This window comes from Plectrocnemia conspersa, unplaced genomic scaffold (assembly GCF_051122295.1).
Source record: "Plectrocnemia conspersa isolate PC_06_02 unplaced genomic scaffold, ASM5112229v1 ptg000001l, whole genome shotgun sequence".
In the NCBI taxonomy this organism is placed as follows: domain Eukaryota; kingdom Metazoa; phylum Arthropoda; class Insecta; order Trichoptera; family Polycentropodidae; genus Plectrocnemia; species Plectrocnemia conspersa.
Window position 1 is genome coordinate 25,246,693 of NW_028277165.1, and position 18,308 is coordinate 25,265,000.

Here is an 18,308-nt window from a genome sequence, read left to right on the forward strand (position 1 = left end):
CCCATAGGATTTAAATATGATTGATCTAATACATTTTCGTAGAATACGATAAAACAAAACTTAGCTTAAATTTATGCGGAATTTACATATGAAAAAGTTGTGTGGCACTCAAATGGATAAATGATAATAATATGGATTTTGCTTAGCAAGTTTAAAAAAAATCTCTATGGATAAAGAAAGTGCTGTAAATCATATAATATCTTAATGATTCAATATTTACGTCGTATCGAAGCACATAATTTATTAAATATTTTGTTTTCACAAAAGTTTAAGATCTGTTTGTAATTATTGTGGTACACTGTTTGAATAACGCTGAATTTAGATATCAAATAAATGCTGATATCTCGTGAATAGTGATTCTGATTTCTCGGCTTAAGTCCCAAGAGCGAAACAAAATAATCAAATCCTGGTAATTCCCGGAAATTGAGACTTTTCTTTGCTTATCGGTTAATTTATAGCATGTTTTTGTTGATAAATATTAGTATGTACACATGTATGTGAAAAGATTTTTTATTTTCGTGACACGAGACGTCACAAAAGCCCGGAATTCCCGGATTGCCTCGATACAGAATTTCTACTCGCGAAATCAATATTAAATATAATCCATTTCAGATATGCATTGGAAATATCGTTCCTATTTCGACTATCCTAGAATGCGATAATGGTTGCACTTAGCTACATATTGACACATGTGTTCCACTAAATCCTATTATCCTCCCGCATAACACTTAGTTCCTTATCTTTCCGAACAAAGACTACACAGAATCTTAGGGGGATATTCTCCAAATGCGGGATAGAACACTCGCATTAGGGACTCATTTAGTATTTAACATTTATATTTTGTTATAATAACGAAATGGCGGTAGCTAGTAATGGACCAAAATTAATTAAATCAAAAGTTTTATCGTTCGCATTAGCAGCGAATGATAATTCTGAACGAAATGGAGCTTTCGTATACATAAGCAGGATGTTTATGCGAAAGTACGGCCATTAGCGGACTTAAAATGATTGAAATCGCAATTAGAATTATAAATGGCTCACGCAACCCATAAACCAGCGTTTTCCAAACAATTTTATTAGTATATATTTATGTGTGTGGAGCACAGGTGTTTTTCACGAGCCCGGGAAGTTGTTATTCATCGGAGTCACTATAAAAAGTTTGCACATGCATTGTGCTTATTGTATAAAACATGGAAGTGAGTAAATGCTGGCGTGTTTTTTATGACTTAATTAAAGGCGTTGATAAACGATGCGAATGCACACAAGTGCTTGATAAGTTTATTATCACATACTCATTATACTTAGCTTCATGGGAAGTCATAATTCAAAGCATAAATTTATGAAATAGTTACGGTATATTAAATTTTAATAAAATATGCGATGAGTACCAATAACGAATAGCTTCACTGCCAGAAATACAAATAAACATCGATTAAATTAATTTCTTGATTCAAGGGATGATGCCAGTTGCAAGTAGAGATAGCAATACATATACCGTTAATACCGGTATTTGGGCGAAAATCAACATTCGTTACTACCGGTATAACAAAATAAAATATCGATAGTACCGAATATTTTTTTTTCTATACTCTGTACATTTTATTTGTTGAAAAAATATCTTGGGCTTAGAACTACAAATACACGATTCCTATATTGCTTGAAAGCAGAAGTGGAGAATAAAATAATGCTCATGTGATCAACTTAAGTAATGTTATCGGCGTAGGATATATATGTATTTACGTATTAAATAAAAAATATTGAGATATTCTAAAATTAATAATAAATGGGCAATAATTAAAATAAGATTTAAGAAATAAATCACATGTTTTTAGAAACAAATAAATCGCATTTTAAACAAACAGATTTACAATTTTCTATGCATTCTTTTATAATTATGTTCTTTTAGAAAATCGTAACTGACAGAAAATAATGAATATTATAGAAATATATTTTATTGGAAAAAATTGGCAAGTGGTACTCTGGCCCTTGGTATAAATATTTAGGAGGCATCCAGAAGCAGACAATCAAAGACGATGCTTTTTTATACTTATTGTCCCTTAGGAAAAAATTCTCGTATATTTGAAAATACGAGCGACAATATAGTAAATGAGGAAATAAATGGGACATAACATTTTGTAAAAATTGTAAACAGTCTTATTGACTTTTTTAATATTAGTATACAACACAATAAAGGATCAGCGTATAAAGTATTTTTAAAAGAGCCTGAATGTAAGGAAGATTGTTTAAAAAGCTTTTTATTCTTTGAATCACGAACTATGCATTAACAGACAGACGGATAATTGGTCATACATATCGGCAATTTGACCTGCTTGTTTATTATATTTCCCAAAAAAATATGAAAACGACAATAGTTATCCTATTTTAATACAATATCTTGATTCCCATAGTAATATATAACGATTTTTCGCAAGAATGTTTTAACATAGTATATTTAACGTAGTAATATATACATTTACATACTTATCATTATTTATTTACATGCGATATATAAATATTAAAGTAAAAATATATTTTAACCAGGAGATATATATTTCTAGTCGCTAAAATATAATTTAACTGATAGGCGCTAATATGCTGCGCTAAAATATATATGAAGCTCACTTTGTCAATTGTTAAACCTAACCTAACCTTATGAAAGTTTTAAAACTAATTATAGTTTTAGAACTTTAATTTGGTCAAGTCTAAAATACGAACTAAGCCAACTCATCTATCAAGGTAAAATAAACGAAAGAAGAAGTACAGACATACGTCGCATTTCGCATATTGCTCTATAGTTAGTCTGCACTATGTTTTAAAAATAGCTATCCTTACCGATATTATTACGGATTTCTGATATGAAAGTATTCAAGTTTATTCAAACCGAATTTTGGTCAATAGGAGGACGCAAAAGCAATTATCACTGCTCAGAAGTCAAAAATTCACGTCAAAAGCAATAAAATCGTGTTGGCGACATCGCAGTGGGACCGCTACTACTGCGATGATTTTATTGTTTTTAACGTGGATTCCAAACAGAAACTGAACTTGAACTTAGTCATAAAAATGTATGTCATTTAATGAAAAATACTATGAATCTTCATGAAATCGAAATATAAAAAAAACTATTACTGTCTAGCCATTCTTTGCTCCCCATGGAAAAAGTTAAAACTACGTTTCTGGATTGGAAATGTTGAACAAGCGTGATTATTGACAGCTGTCTGATTTACAGTGTTGTCAAACATATGAAACTCGAAACAATTCACTTTAATAATTATATTTAATTATACTTTATTTGCGTTAACACAGTCAGTTCTATCCATTTCATCATTATTCATAATTAATAAAATATATCTGTATCGTGTGCTTTAGTTAATGGTAGGGGAGTAAACCTTAACTTGCCATCTCTTTCTCAATTATGAATAATGATAAACTGGATAGCTCTCGAACTGACTGTGTTAACACAAATAGAGTACAGTACGATTAGGTTTAATACAAGCAATAAAAAAAATATTATAGTATTTGTATCAAAGGACAAAAAATCGTCACTACTTGGACTAGTCATGGCTTATTAAATAGGTACTATTCCTATATTATGTAAAATAAATTGGTGGGACAAAGATGTTTAAAACGTAATTTAAAGCCATATCTTCATATGAAAGATTGCTTCGAGAAATATTATACAATGGACAAATATAACTAAGAATTAAGTATATAAATATGGAAATGATTTTAATGTACATACCTAAATATATTTAATGTATATATCAAAGTAATAAAAAAAACAACAACAATAAATTCCGTGCGTTTAAAAATATGTCGAGAAACATTGGTGTTATGTAAATTACAACGATGTACAATAAACTAAATACTATTTACAAGGATAGAGTGAAACATTAGTGGTCCCAACTTCTGGAATGGGTACAGGATTTACCCTAAATAAATGATATGCAAAATGATTAATTTTTGTTTAAATAAATTTGACCACAGTGGATTCAATAAGAAAAAAGGTTAATAAGCGATGATATTGAAATCAATATCTACGATAGTATTCTCTTGCTTTAGGAAAACATATGTATGATCTAAAATCATTCATGAAACTATTCGAAACAACTTAGTAAATGGTAAAAATACGCGGATGTATTATATTTATGAATACAATTTACTAAGCTTGTCTTTAATATTGGATGTCATGCAAAACAACCCTAAGATACCGTATCATCAAATAATCATGAGTAGACACATTTCAATTATATTCCTTATCATAATATTTACACATGAGTCATCTCATTGCTGATCGATAATCCCGCACACGCTTAAATTTTACTCACCCACGGCAAAGTTATTTGTAGGTGGCACAAGAAACGTCGCTGCATTCACCAAGATTATTATTCACCCTCTGACAGGGTATTGTACTTGGCAAATCTCCTCTGATCCGACTCATATCGCTACAGGTCGTTAGCCAGAGTAATGACGGCCTGTCTAAATTAAGTAGGTTTCCTATAATGGATGATATCGTAAATTCGTCCGTTTTATTGCCACGCCAGTTGCCGAAGCAACTGGTTGAATGTTTTATGGCGCGACAGCAGATACGATTTTGATTTATAAACTTTAACGTTAAAAATACGACTAAGAATAAAAAGACAAGATAAAGGGTAACCCTGCATCGTATCAGAAATTAACGAATATCTTCTTGAACGGTGGCACGCTCCGAAAAAAAGACAAGGTGGTATTTTTTAACAAAAAATAAATAAAAAAATCTCTCCCAAATGATATCGCAATTAATTAAAGCGTCTTCTCTTATCTTGTTTCACGTGTAAAGTTGTTTAATTAACGCGTCTTTGTAACTATTAAACAGTCAAAACGAGTTTTTTTAAACATATGTATACGAGTGATAAGCCGTGAGATTTTAGTATAAATTTGTATTGAATTATAACGAGCGTAATAATAAACGATTTTATTATACAAATTAAAATTTTGTAGTAATATTATTCATTATTGCTGCATTTTAAATCAAGAAATGGTAAACAAAATATTCGGGTGGCGCAACTAAAAGTAGCCTGTGTGTAATAAATAAATCATATTGATTCTATATAATATTTTTATATGCATATTTTAAATAATTACAGTGAAAATTTAATATAAATATAAAGTTTAATTTAATTTACCTTATAATTAATATTAAATATATTACCCGTTGAAAAAATTAATATAAATAAAAATTAAGATAAATTAACCCAACATTTATTGCTTATGTAAAATAAAAGTTACTCGAATATTATTATATTTATAACCGTATGTTATATATGTATGTTACCAGTGAAAATATAGTTTCACTGGCATTTCAGTGAAATCATATTAAAATACATTTTTACCGGTATATTTGACTCATTCTGGAGTACCACAGGGATTCAATCTGACTCCCCTGCTCTTTTTTCTCTTTATTAACGACAATCAATACATCGAAATTTTTATTAAATGCTGATGATCTGAAAGTGTTTTAGAATATTCGCAAAAATTTGGATTCACTCCATTTATAAAATTACTACATTTTGTGTTACGATGTCACATCCGGCGGAATTTTCTGACAGTTTAGGCGAAGATGTTTTAAGCAGTAATACTTCCATCGATGACTTAAAAGTGACGTTCGAGATTTTATATTCACATCGCTAAAATTTGCGATAAGAAGTCGAGAATGCTCGGCTTCGTTATGCGGAGCGCGTGTCACTTCAATAATTTATTGACGATTCGCGTTTTGTACGATACGCTAGTTTGTAGCGTTCTCGAATATGGTTACATTGTTTGGAATCCAAGTTAAGCTGAGTACTCTTTTTTGAGTTACAGTTCATTGCATCCTCGGTGTAGCGTTAACTCAATAAAGCACGTTTTAAAGTTGCTAAGGGGCGGTGTCGACAACCAGTCAAGCTCGGAGAGTCGTGATCGCGTCCCATATTATTGCCCGTTGGGGTCAGAACGTCAGCGCTTGAGAACGCTCTTTTTGCACGAGCTCGCCAAAAACAAGGAGCTGGAAAAAAATATGTGGGATGGTGTTCATCTATTTTATTTATTTTTAAATGTTCAATTGTATATTATCCATCGTGACGCATTGGGAACACATGTCAGATTGGTAATAAACATAAATAAATACAGCTCAGAAATGCCGTCAGAAATCAGAACATACGACAAGACCTATGCATGGTTTCGGTTTCACATTCGAATCTCTCGCTCAATTAACAATCCATCGCGCAAAGCATAACGAGGTGGTCATCATCCTTCGAGACAACAAAGAGTGCCGCCTTCTTGGCCAGTGCCACAAAAAATACACAAAAAAACCTATCTAGCGCCTTCCGCAAATGGTTACAGCTTTTAATCCGAGAGAAGAATTCAATTATCGGATACGCGTTCGATTCGAACGTGTGGTGCCGTGTTTTAAGATGATCATTTCAGATATGTCAATCATGCATAATATGTTGTGTATGAAAAAAATAATGCGTGCGTGGTAGGGGTCAAAGAGTAGTGGAGGAGGAGCAGGTAAGTGGAGGCGGCGTCCGGGCAAAGTTTGAGAAGCGGCGGGAAAAAATTGTTTTGACTCGGCCAATTATTGAATACGCCTCCGGCGGACTGTATGGTATGTAAATAAATATTCACAGACCGTCAATCATCGTAACGAGCAGTCCAAACAGCGGCTGGATGAAAAAAATGATACATTGGCGCGATGAGAGCGTGACTTGTTCTCGAGAACGAGACGCGTTAAAAGTTTAATGGTAAACTTTTATCAAAAATCGAATTGGGTATTATATAATAGTATATATGTTCATATATGTAAGGTGTATACATAAACATATATAAACTTTGCATATATACATATAAAATGTACCATTAAAAGTATATATATTTTCTTATAAATAAGAAAACCGAAACGCTCAAACGTAAAAAAAAGTTGGCTACTGTATTGCTGTGTAACGCAATGCAGTGAAGTTAACCCAAATTTTAATTATACGCTACTAACTACAACATAAGATTGAGGTTATATGGAAAATTATGTAATAAGGCTACTTTTAAATGCGTCATATTTAATGATGATGTCAAAAATGCTTTGAATAAAAATCATACAAAATATTTAATAAGAAATAAAGATGTACGTAGATTTAATACTAGAAATAGTATTATAGATAGTTAGGTATAAGAACACGAGTACGGCTAGGGGAATTATGTATGGAGGTGTGAATTTGTATAATAATATTCCTAGGACAATCCGCAAAAATAAAACTGTAACGGGTTTCCCAAATGGAATAAAAAAACACATTTGTGCATTAAGAAATAAATTATAATAATAAGTATTTTTTATTTTCTGTTTATGTTCTAAACATACATATTATATGTATGTTTAGTTAAAATTTGTTTGATGTAAAAATTAGCCATTAAGCTAAATAAATTAATAAAATAAATATATTAAATTGATTTGAGAATACACATATTTATAATCAGTCTATTTTATTCAGTAAATTTAACAAATCGCTCAGAAATGATCGATTATCCAGTTAGTAGTCATAGTTTATAATATAGCTTGTCTAGTAGTAAAAATTGATCGTTTCCGCTCGCTTTACATGAAAAGTAAATATCCTCCAATCTATCATAGCATAATGTGCTACTTTAAATACACAGATGCTGCTTTGGATTTTCCTATGCCAATACTATTGTATTTTTTTTTTGGTTAAAATAGTTAAATAGTGCAACGTTGAATTTTTTGCGTGAAAAGTGCCCAGGTCGCATTATATCACATTTAGGTGACGTCAACTGGCCGCCAAGATCATGCGATTTAGCGCCGTTGAATTTTTTTGTGGGATTACGCTAAATCGTGTCTACGCCGGCAAACCCGAAACGTTTGAGCACATAAAAACCAACATCCGCCAAGTTATAGTCGATATACCGCGCAAAATGTATGAAAAAGTCTTCGAAAATTACATCGAAAGGATCGGCAACTGCAAAAAATCCAAGGGCGACCATTTAATTCATCAAATGTTCGATTAATAAAAAACTGAAATATTTGTGTGTTTTAAAAAAAAGTTCGAAAACTGAAGGTCTATCTATATAATTTTTAATTGCTATGCGATTGTAATAATCAATACAACCTCATCACAAATAATAGTAACTTTTTATCATCCGTATGGTGTTTTAATATAAAATGATTTTCTGTTCTTGGAATCGTGTGGCGTTCCCATGCATAAAACAAATGTTTATTAGTAGCGACCAGTAGGAGGTCGTATTTTTGAGAAAAATAATAAAGAACCCTAGGGTTACTGTCATATTTTACTATCAAGGTAATAATATATATTTTTATGAAACTAAAAAAATCGATTCGATTTTTAATTGACCGAAATGTGTTACAATGTCCTCTGTCAATGGATGCGGTAGCGATAGACCAACTCCTGTTCTTTTTTCTGAACGGTAATTTATTACGCTGTGGCAACACAGCTTTGTAAGAAAATAACTACAAGGTGGTTATAAAAATAATGTTATTTGTTTTATTTATTTTTACATTTAATTTATATATACACGTTTCGTGCGTTTTATTATTTATACCAGCGCATATTTTACGCCGCGTCGTTGGAAAGAAGAAAACATCGAAACTAATTAATTATGAAGTCGTTTTCCGAACACCCGGTGCGCGCCGTTCGAACATCTCCAAAGAGCCAGAGATTTATGCGCGGCCAATAGGGGTCAGAATTGTGTGCCGTGTGTTATTGTGACAAACTTATCATTTTTAATAATCTTAACAAGGGTCCGGCGAAGAGAAAAACGACCTTAACACGACAAGGCCTGCGTCTATCAGTATCTACCTATCTTCCTTAGCTGCTTATTCTACTCCTTTTTCTTCTCGTGCCGTGTTTTATGTTTTGTATGGGAGTGTGTGTGAATGTATAATAAACATACCATTGTTGGTATTTTATTCTCTCCGATCGACTATAATAGAAACGTATAAATAACGTTTTAATAAAAGTGTGGATCGCTTTACTAAACTGAACTTAATTTTCTACCTGGTAAGGAAAGTCATAACATATGACAATTTGAAGATCATACAGAGCACACTATCTGTCAGATTTTTCAGACAATGTTAAAAATTAGGCAATGCTACTTCACTGATACGGGTTGTGTGGCACATACCATTTAGTTGGCGAGGCGTGATATTATTGTTGTATAATTTATGAATAAATTATAACAAAATGCAAAAAAGTTGTATGTCATATCGCTATTTCGCTGCTAGAGCAAATATTTAGTGTTGTACAAAAGTCTTCAAAAAATCATCCATGTTGGTCTGTATTATTTTGTAATTTTCACTTACGTCTGAGTACAAGTAACACTGGGCAAATTTTTGACATCTTTCGCTTCCGAAGTGTCAACCAAAATATTAATTTTAAATCACCGAATATAAAAAAAACAAGGCTCCTACCAAATGTAATATTTCAACGAAAGTCTTCAATGATTACGACTTAAGATATAAAAACGCATTGGATGTAAAAATATTTTTATATAAAAATACATTTTAGCGATTTAAGCGTTTGAGGAACAGTGATTGAGGTATTTTAATTTCCTCTCTTAGTAAGCAGCAAGTTGGCAGCAAATAATTCTTTATCACAAATAAAGCTTTTGTAGCAAAAAAAAGAACAACAGTCTAAAACAGGGGTGGGGAACCGGCGGCTTTTTAGCTCCTTTGCTTTTTAGAATGTTGTTTTTTTTATAAATAAAAATATATATCCATATATTTCTTTTGATCAAAGAATTATACGCAAGCTTTTGGCAAAATAACGCAATCAACCCATGATATATTCCCAAAATTTATGGTACTGATTTTGAGTTCATCAATCGAAATTTGTTTAGAACTAACTTAATGCGGTCTTCCAACGTGAAAAGGTTCCTACCCCTGGTTTATAAAGAATTAAGAACTGAAGCAAGCGTTGTATAGCAAAAAGAGATGAAACCGGCTCTGTAGAAGGGACTAATAAAATACTGAAAAATACCAAGATAAATAGTTTTGGCATCAGTAATGCATCGCAGTTCATGTCTTGAATCTAGATTCGTATGTAGAGGTCAAAATAAAATATTAAAAAAGTTCGTATGTAGAGCAGGGCGTAAGTCGAGGTACCACTCTACTTGCATTTAAAAGTAATAAGTTTGCGATAAAGAGAGGGAGTTCTCACTTTCTTCTACGAATAATTCAAATTTTGGTTATTTAATATTTTTTAGCATTTAACTATAGCTTTACTTTGTTTTCCATCCAGACACATTCATTCAAAACCATTTTCAGCAATTGTCAATATTATGTATAAGAATCAATAGTAACCTCACGCGTACTAAAAATTTTAATTAATCAAACCATAACCTAATTTAATATTAATATTATAAACGATGGAAACAGAAAAAATAAGAAGCTAAGAAAATAATTTTGTACAGTAACACATATTGTACGTGGCAATAAGTTTCCAAAAAGTTATACTAACATAAAACTGTAATATATTTTACAATTTAATGTAAGTAAATAATAAAAATAACTTGTATATAAATAAGAAACATATATTTTAATAAAATGCTATTTATATTATTAAAGATAGTGTTGCTGTTCGAGAAAAGAACAAAATAATAATTTCTCATATCTCAAGAAATTAAAAATTAGCTCATGGAATGATTTTTTTGTTAAAAATTAAATTGATATAAATACTTAAAATTGTTTACAACCACTGCAATAGTTAAAACAAATAGTGGCTATAATCTGCTAAATTCACAGCTGCATTTAGAGCAGGTAGTATGAAAAGGGACAAATATTTATGATTAACACTAAAAATATTATTAGACAATAGTTGTACGAGACTTTAGAAATTAAGATTATCATTTTTTTCATTCACCAGCACGAAAGACGAGTGGTAGAAGTCTCCGACCATTGACCTGAAAGACCTGGGTTCGAATCCCATATGGACAGAAATCACTATTTAAGCCCAAGTACGGATATTAAAACATAAAAAGGGAATATATATTTTTTACTAATTTAAATAAGATTTATCTATGGTAGAAGTGAATATCCTGCATCAACATTAAATACCGTTCTTTGCAACTAGACAATTTATAGGAGTATCACGATAGTCTTTCAACTATCATTATCTGAAGAAAAGTATTTATATGCAATAAGAAAGAAATTATTTTTTATTAATGATTGCAACGTACTGTTGATTTATATTGTTAAAGTCATTACCATACCCTAAGCTAGAACTATCTGGAGTTAAGTAATTGTCAACACCACCAACCTGTTTCGCAAATCAACAGTTGTTAAGATTTAACCGGACAAATATACATATGTACATATGTAAACAGTTGTTTAGATTTAACAAGACAAATATATGTATAATATATACATAAACAGGCGATCAAATCTACTTCAGGATAATGTGGTATAATTTGTATTTAATTTACAGCGTATCCATTCCTTAATTAATATAATATAATTCATATCAATCAGAATAGCTTCGGTTTTGGCCGAATACAAAAAAGTAGTTACGGTCGGTGTTATAGTCTCTCTTTTTTCATAAAATAACATTCTACTTAAAATTGCTAGTAAAGTACTTGTGAAAATTTACACTAAATATTATTTTTCGATTTTCCTTCTAAAATAATTATTTACTCTCATAGCCCGTTGTTAATTTCCTCGGAGACATTTAACCGACTCGTGGAGCAAAGTTTACTTTGGATCTTACTCTCCGTGCCCGGGTTGTTTATTTTCGTTCTAACCTTCCGCGGGGATGAAGTTCGTCCCCAATTAAAATTTGCGAATTTTAACCCTGGGTCGTTGAGAGAATTTCGCGAAATTTATGCGCAAATAAACGGATCGAAATTCTGCCGAATTTATGACCTGTCATAATCGGGAGGGCTTTCTGGTCCGGCGTGATTTATGTGCCATTATTTCGCATCTATCATTCCACAGGGTGAGATTTATGTTGGGCAACGGAAGAAAAAAGGTCCATCATCTGCTTCCATTCCATCAGATTCTATCGGTGGCAAACATGTGGTTATGGAACACTTCATATTGTAACATTAATTTTGTTTCTCGGTAGCTATGATTATTTTCAGAACTTTCCAAGGTCCAATGTTTAAAAACATAGACAGACAAATATAATCGCTTTTTATTAAACAAACGATTTTTTAAAGTTAGAAATACTGGATTAGGTATATTAAAAAGTATGTGTGACCAACAAAACTTTACTTTGAAGTTGGGTTTTCATCAAATTAACTTAGTCCAACTACGCCCAAAGTTGTCATACCTTTTTCACTTATGAATTATGAAGAAATTGATAGACCTCAAAGTGACTATGTTAAAAGAAACGGAGAATAGTTATATTTTTCAGTTCCTTTTGATAACAATGGAGCTTTTATTGAGACGCTTTTAATGATTATGAAAGTAACTTTATTTAATAATTCTCACCCGAGTATTCAGCCAATATACACTTTATGTGGCATTTAAATATGATTTAATACAAGCTAAAATCTTATATATAATTGTTCTAAGCCGTCGCTTCCGCCGTCGCTTCCGTATCCGGACGCGCATAACTTTAAACGAAACATTCTCCGTTCAATTATCTACTCTGTAAATCGTATCGCTTTGTATTAACGGTGTGTAACAATACACGTAAACAAAGGAAATATATTTAATTATAATAATAAATAATAATAAAAATTAAAATTGAATTTGTTCCGATTGATTTTCGAGCCGCCGGTAATGCGTTCTGTTGTTTCGACCAATCAAAAATAAGCATTCAAATATTCAAATAGCGTCGACCAATGAAAAATAAGCATTCAAATTCAAATAGATAGTACCTTGACAACACTTTTAAATAATTATTTTATTTAATAATAAAATTTTGCTACGCGACAATAATTTTCATTAATTCGTCATTTGACTGAATAAAAATGAAATATATACATACTGTGTTGAGGATTAGAAGAATACATTGATTAAACTAGATAAACAATCATAAAATAATCTTCGTAATGAAATTTTCAAATTTTGAATTCCCGGTGAAGGGCTACGAGGCCTAAAAGTGAGTTTTTGCTTTTATAAATAATCGGATTGCAAATTAACTAGGTGTGTTATAACTATGAAAATTAAATATATACATAATGTGTTGAGGATAAGAAGAATACATTGATTAAATTAGATAAACAATCATAAAACAATCTTTGTAATGAAATCTTCAAATTTTGAAATCCCGTCGCCGGGCTCCGAGGCCGAAAAGTGAGTTTTACTTTTAAATTACATAAACATTATCATTGCTTTCCGATTTAATACATATATACGTTAGATTTTAAGAATTTTAAATTAACCAGTTATGTTTTAAACATGAACGTGTAATATATCCTTAGTATGTGAGGATTGAAAGTTAATGTCGATCAAATCGGCGCTGTCGGACAGCTTATAAATGTGTAGTTTCTTGGATGTTATCTAATAAACGACATTTTACAATGATTATAAATATGTGATTGCATACCTGGAATAATCGATAGCCAAAATATCTAAGAGTGGGTTATGTTTAATTCCGATGTGGCAAAATATGTACAATTTTTGTTCTGTGCCATCATTCCTCTTTCTGAATAGCCAAATTTAAGATATTCAGTTACATCAAACTTATGTAGTATGTTCTTTATAAAAAGATAATACTTGCTGACAGTGACTTCAACATGAGAAGATTAACTCTTTGTTTATATATACCAATTCTATGTTGTAGCCATTTAGGTCATCAAATTGTTCCATCATTGCTTCTGAAAAGTAATTAAAAAATAATAAGAGTAAACATTGAACACATTATTACTACTATTATAATCCATAAATTAAATTTGAACGACAAACGAAGAACAAAATTAACGGAAATTACCGTAGAGGATTAAACACGTAGATTGACATATCTTCATCTTCTTCAAAATAGTCGCAATATGTCATACATTAATTGTTTGCCATGCGTAAATGTTATTAGATCTCTCATTGATTCTGAAAATTGACTGTAAACGATACTATATATTGGGTAAAAAGTAACTTTTTGTTTACACTAATATGAGATTTTTCATTATTACTACCATTGTAATATGTTTAATTAACTTTGGCATGTACATCTTCAATTGCCAAATCACTGCTGTTTGTCTTTTAATATTAGATCCTAGAAAGTCAATAGTAATTTTGTTAGAATAACCGTGATATAGTATTCATATAACCAAACACTTACTGGCACACTCATAATTGATAATTTCGATTATAAAGTCTATAATTCCAATGGTAAATCACTTTGAATCATCTACAATTGTAATTTTTTAAGAAAAATGCTGTGATTATAACATATTTCACTGTTTATTTAATCGCACTAAGCTGTATCCCGGCGCGCGCTTGACCGATGACAGAACTGTCACATATAAGAAATTCCGGGGAATACCGGTAATGGTATTTCCCCGGCGCGCTTGAGAACGAACTACGAAATTGATTTTATCGATTTAAATTAAAAAAACACTTATCAATATATGTATAAAAATCATCAAATTCTAAAAAAAATATTTTTTTAAAATATGTTCAGTTTATACGGTATTTAAAATATAATATAAATAATGTAAATTTTTTATTAGCTTCTCTTAGCAGAAAAAATGTGTACTTAAATTTTGGCGAACGTTGCCAATTTAAAGTAATAGTTTTTAGAGAATTTTTAAAATTTCCTTTGAAAAAACATTTTCAACAAAAAGGGGCAAAGTTTAAAAATAAGTACTATTCGATAACAACCAACTACTAAACACATAGTGTTGCAAAAATCCCTCTTACTGACACCTTTGAAAGGAAACTACACAAAATTGTATATCACTAATTTTAATATTTTTTAAATTATAAAGTTTCAGAATAAAATTTCAAGATTTATTCAAAATATTTTTTTCAACTTTAAAAATATTTTTTATTTTATTATGGATTTTAAATATTCTTTATTTATTATGGATTTTAAATATGTTTAGTTTATTATTAATTTTAAATAGTGTGAAAACTTTTTGCATTTATCAATTATTAAAATATATAATACTGCGCAGAAAAAACATTTACTTTAAAAAATATATAAATCAAAATAAGTCAAAGTATTTTTTAATAAAAATAGACAAAGGTCTCAAAATTATTAATATTTTTAAAGCGCATTTTTGGTCTAAAGTAACATATTAGGTGCTTGATATTTTCAGTTTATTATATCCTTCTAATTGGCTTTTATATTTACACATAAAACATATAAACAACTTTTTTTAATTATAAAGTAACTTATGGTGTTACTAAAAAACGTTCTTATTACTAAAATTTTAATTTATGATAAAATTGTGTTATATGCAGCGTTAAAACGGGCCGCTAATTCCCAAAACACTCGCGTTAGAGCGGCATAGTGACGTCACGATGACGTTTCACGCCGGCGCCAAAATTAGTTCCACAAATACTCACAGGCGTAGATTCATACGCCTCTGCGATCGCGGGATCAGTTAGTCATAGATTGGATGATTCTGGACAATTACAAGATATACCGAAATGAGAACAAATCAATACAATATCATTAAAAAAAGGTTAGGTTGTTTGGTTCTATAGTGAAGGTCGGGGCGAGCGGCAGCGAGACGAAATAATGAAATTCCAGTATAACGAATCTTTAATTTGTCCCCGAAAAACTTTCACACAAAATGTTTTCATTGTAACGAAGACTGATCTCAGTATAACGAAATATTTTGATCCGAATTTAAGAATGACGTTATAACTTGCCAAATATTTTTAAGAATTCAGTTCATCATTGACTTGGCGTGTGCCAGATGTGTTCAAAAGCGACATTACAGGTGTTTCGCTGACCCTCAAACTTTTTTTATAAAACATTTTTTTCACAAATTTTATTGTGTTCTATACATTTTCCTTAAACAAGGACAAAAAACGATCTGTCAACCTTATAAGAGGTTATTTTGATGCTGTAGTAATATGGTAATTAAAAATAAAATTAAAATATATCATCTTCCTTACATTCAATATAACGAATTTTCAGTACACCAAAATTTATTCATTGGTTCCGTGAGCTTCGCTGTATTGAAATTTCATAGTACAATTTTAAATTAACTAGCCAAGTTTTAAACCTATTCATAAATGATATACAATATTTAGATTTATTATTAAATATCTAAGTTTCAATATAACGATAAAATCTAACGTTGTAAATCTAATAAATAATATAAAATGTTTTCTTCTGGAAATATTTAGTCAAGTTGTAAACCTATTTTCAAATGAATTGAAAATATTAAGTAGTTTTTTATAGATTGAACTATTTTGTCTATCATTGAAAATCCTAAATAGTAATGCCCAATTTGAACCATTAAATTTTTAAAAATATTTAAAAAAATCAGAACGAAGCAAAAATTATATTTAAAACCCAAAAAGTTGAGGGTCCGGTATTCGCACACTCGCTAGCTATCGGTACCTCACGATAGTGAGGTACCGACAGCTAGTTTAATAAAATGCGCCTTCTTATTTGTTTTACTTAACAGCAAAATAAAAACATTAAATCATAATTTGGTCTGTAAAATATAAAGACCTTTGTAATAAAACTAAATCTATATGAAATTAAAAAATATATATATTTCTGTCTCCTCAAGACGATAAGTCATTCACTATTTTATTAAAAAAATAAGATAACACCTCTGGAATGTAAATATCCATAATAATGGATGATGGTGAGTAAATTTATGAGGCAGAACATATAGATATTTTGCATCACGTGCCGATTTGGCTTAGTGCCAACGTAATTTGGCCACTGATGTCGCTCGTAATGCTCATGAGCGAAACTCCTTCCGGGCCTTCGTTCGGTATTCCATCTATTTTATGCATTTAAATGGGTTTGCACAAGAAATATTTTAAAATATGCCTCGAATTTCAAAATAAGTGCTTAAAAAATGGAGTGACGGCATTACATTGAATTATTAAAATTTTCGATTACAATCTAAAGAAAAATAGAATACAGTACACTCGTGACTTTAGCAGAAGCTCAATGTGTAGGTACTGAGAGATGTGCAATTTGGTCCCGAGAACCGGTCACGGTGATCATTATGCGGATTTATTCGAAACCAGCTCGTTATCATGTTCACACCTTAGAGAGGAGGAGCCACTGAGGGTCTCGTCGGTCACGCGACCAATATGAGGATTTGGAGAACATTATTGAATCATCTTTGTTGTGCAATTTTTTTATTACATGACAGCAATTTTGAAATGTAGAACTGCAAGCAGATTTTTCCATAAAAGGTCTCGCTTTTCATATATTGTTCAAAGTCAGTAAAATAAATTGATTTGAAAAAATATTCTAAGATTATAACATTTTTAAGATTGATTTTGATACATAATATAGAACTAATTTAAATAATGTATAACCGAGTTTTATTATGATATTTTGAAGCAGAACAGATACAAACATCCATCATTTATTATAATTACTGACTGTTTATTTAATCTTGCTGTCCGTTCATTTAAATTACTGGAAATATTGGACAAAGAAAACATATTATAGTAATTATTATGTCGATATCATGAACTTTTCAATTATTGTTCCAAAAGAAAAAGGTGTCACGACAAAATGTACACGACAAATGTTTTATGCGACAGAACGTCAACATGCAAAATGTTCAAAATAAAATATTTTTTTAGGAAAACACTACGATTCATAGTAGAGAAAGTATAAAATTATCATTATGAAAAAATTAAAAATTAAGTTTGTACTTTATAAATAATTTTCGATTAGACAAGTTTATATAATACATATGTATGTGAAAGGACAATGTGTAATTCTTAGTCACCACACGTTTTATCGAATTCTTGGACATTTTTTTAATAAAAAAAAATGTTTTAAAATGTTTGAATATATTGTGGGAAATAATTATGTTTTTATGGATGAACATTATGTCGTGTGAACATTTTGTACGTGAAGGTTCTGTCATGTATCTTTTGTAGGTCGTCGTGAAACTGAGAAAAACTAATGAAAATGATTATTTTTTAGGATATTTTCAAAAATAAAATCAATGATATCTAAAAGCGAGACTTTAATGTAGATAAAACAAACAACACATATGATATTATAGTGAAATGTTACATACATATACTTCAATATATAATATCTATGTAGTGATTTTTCGTAGTACTGTATTATTGACAAGCTCCGTATTCGTTTTCGCATAGTACGAATGGCTTTTACCCATTACTGCGAAAACTCTAGCAAGCCATTAAACCGAAATTATTGCCGTTC

The 18,308-nt window shown here is 30.5% G+C and overlaps 1 protein-coding gene and 1 long non-coding RNA gene across 2 annotated transcripts in view; one reads left to right on the top strand and one right to left on the bottom strand.

Annotated features, from left to right (window-relative positions):
* Positions 1 to 18,308, bottom strand: part of dnt (tyrosine-protein kinase Dnt) — a 134,115-nt gene that overhangs the window by 111,132 nt on the left and 4,675 nt on the right. The window lies entirely within an intron of this gene.
* Positions 17,253 to 18,308, top strand: part of LOC148239378 (uncharacterized) — a 4,612-nt gene continuing 3,556 nt past the window's right edge. The window contains exon 1 of the long non-coding RNA XR_015810911.1: positions 17,253 to 18,308. This exon is cut by the window's right edge and continues 1,616 nt beyond it. This is a non-coding gene — a long non-coding RNA (uncharacterized LOC148239378).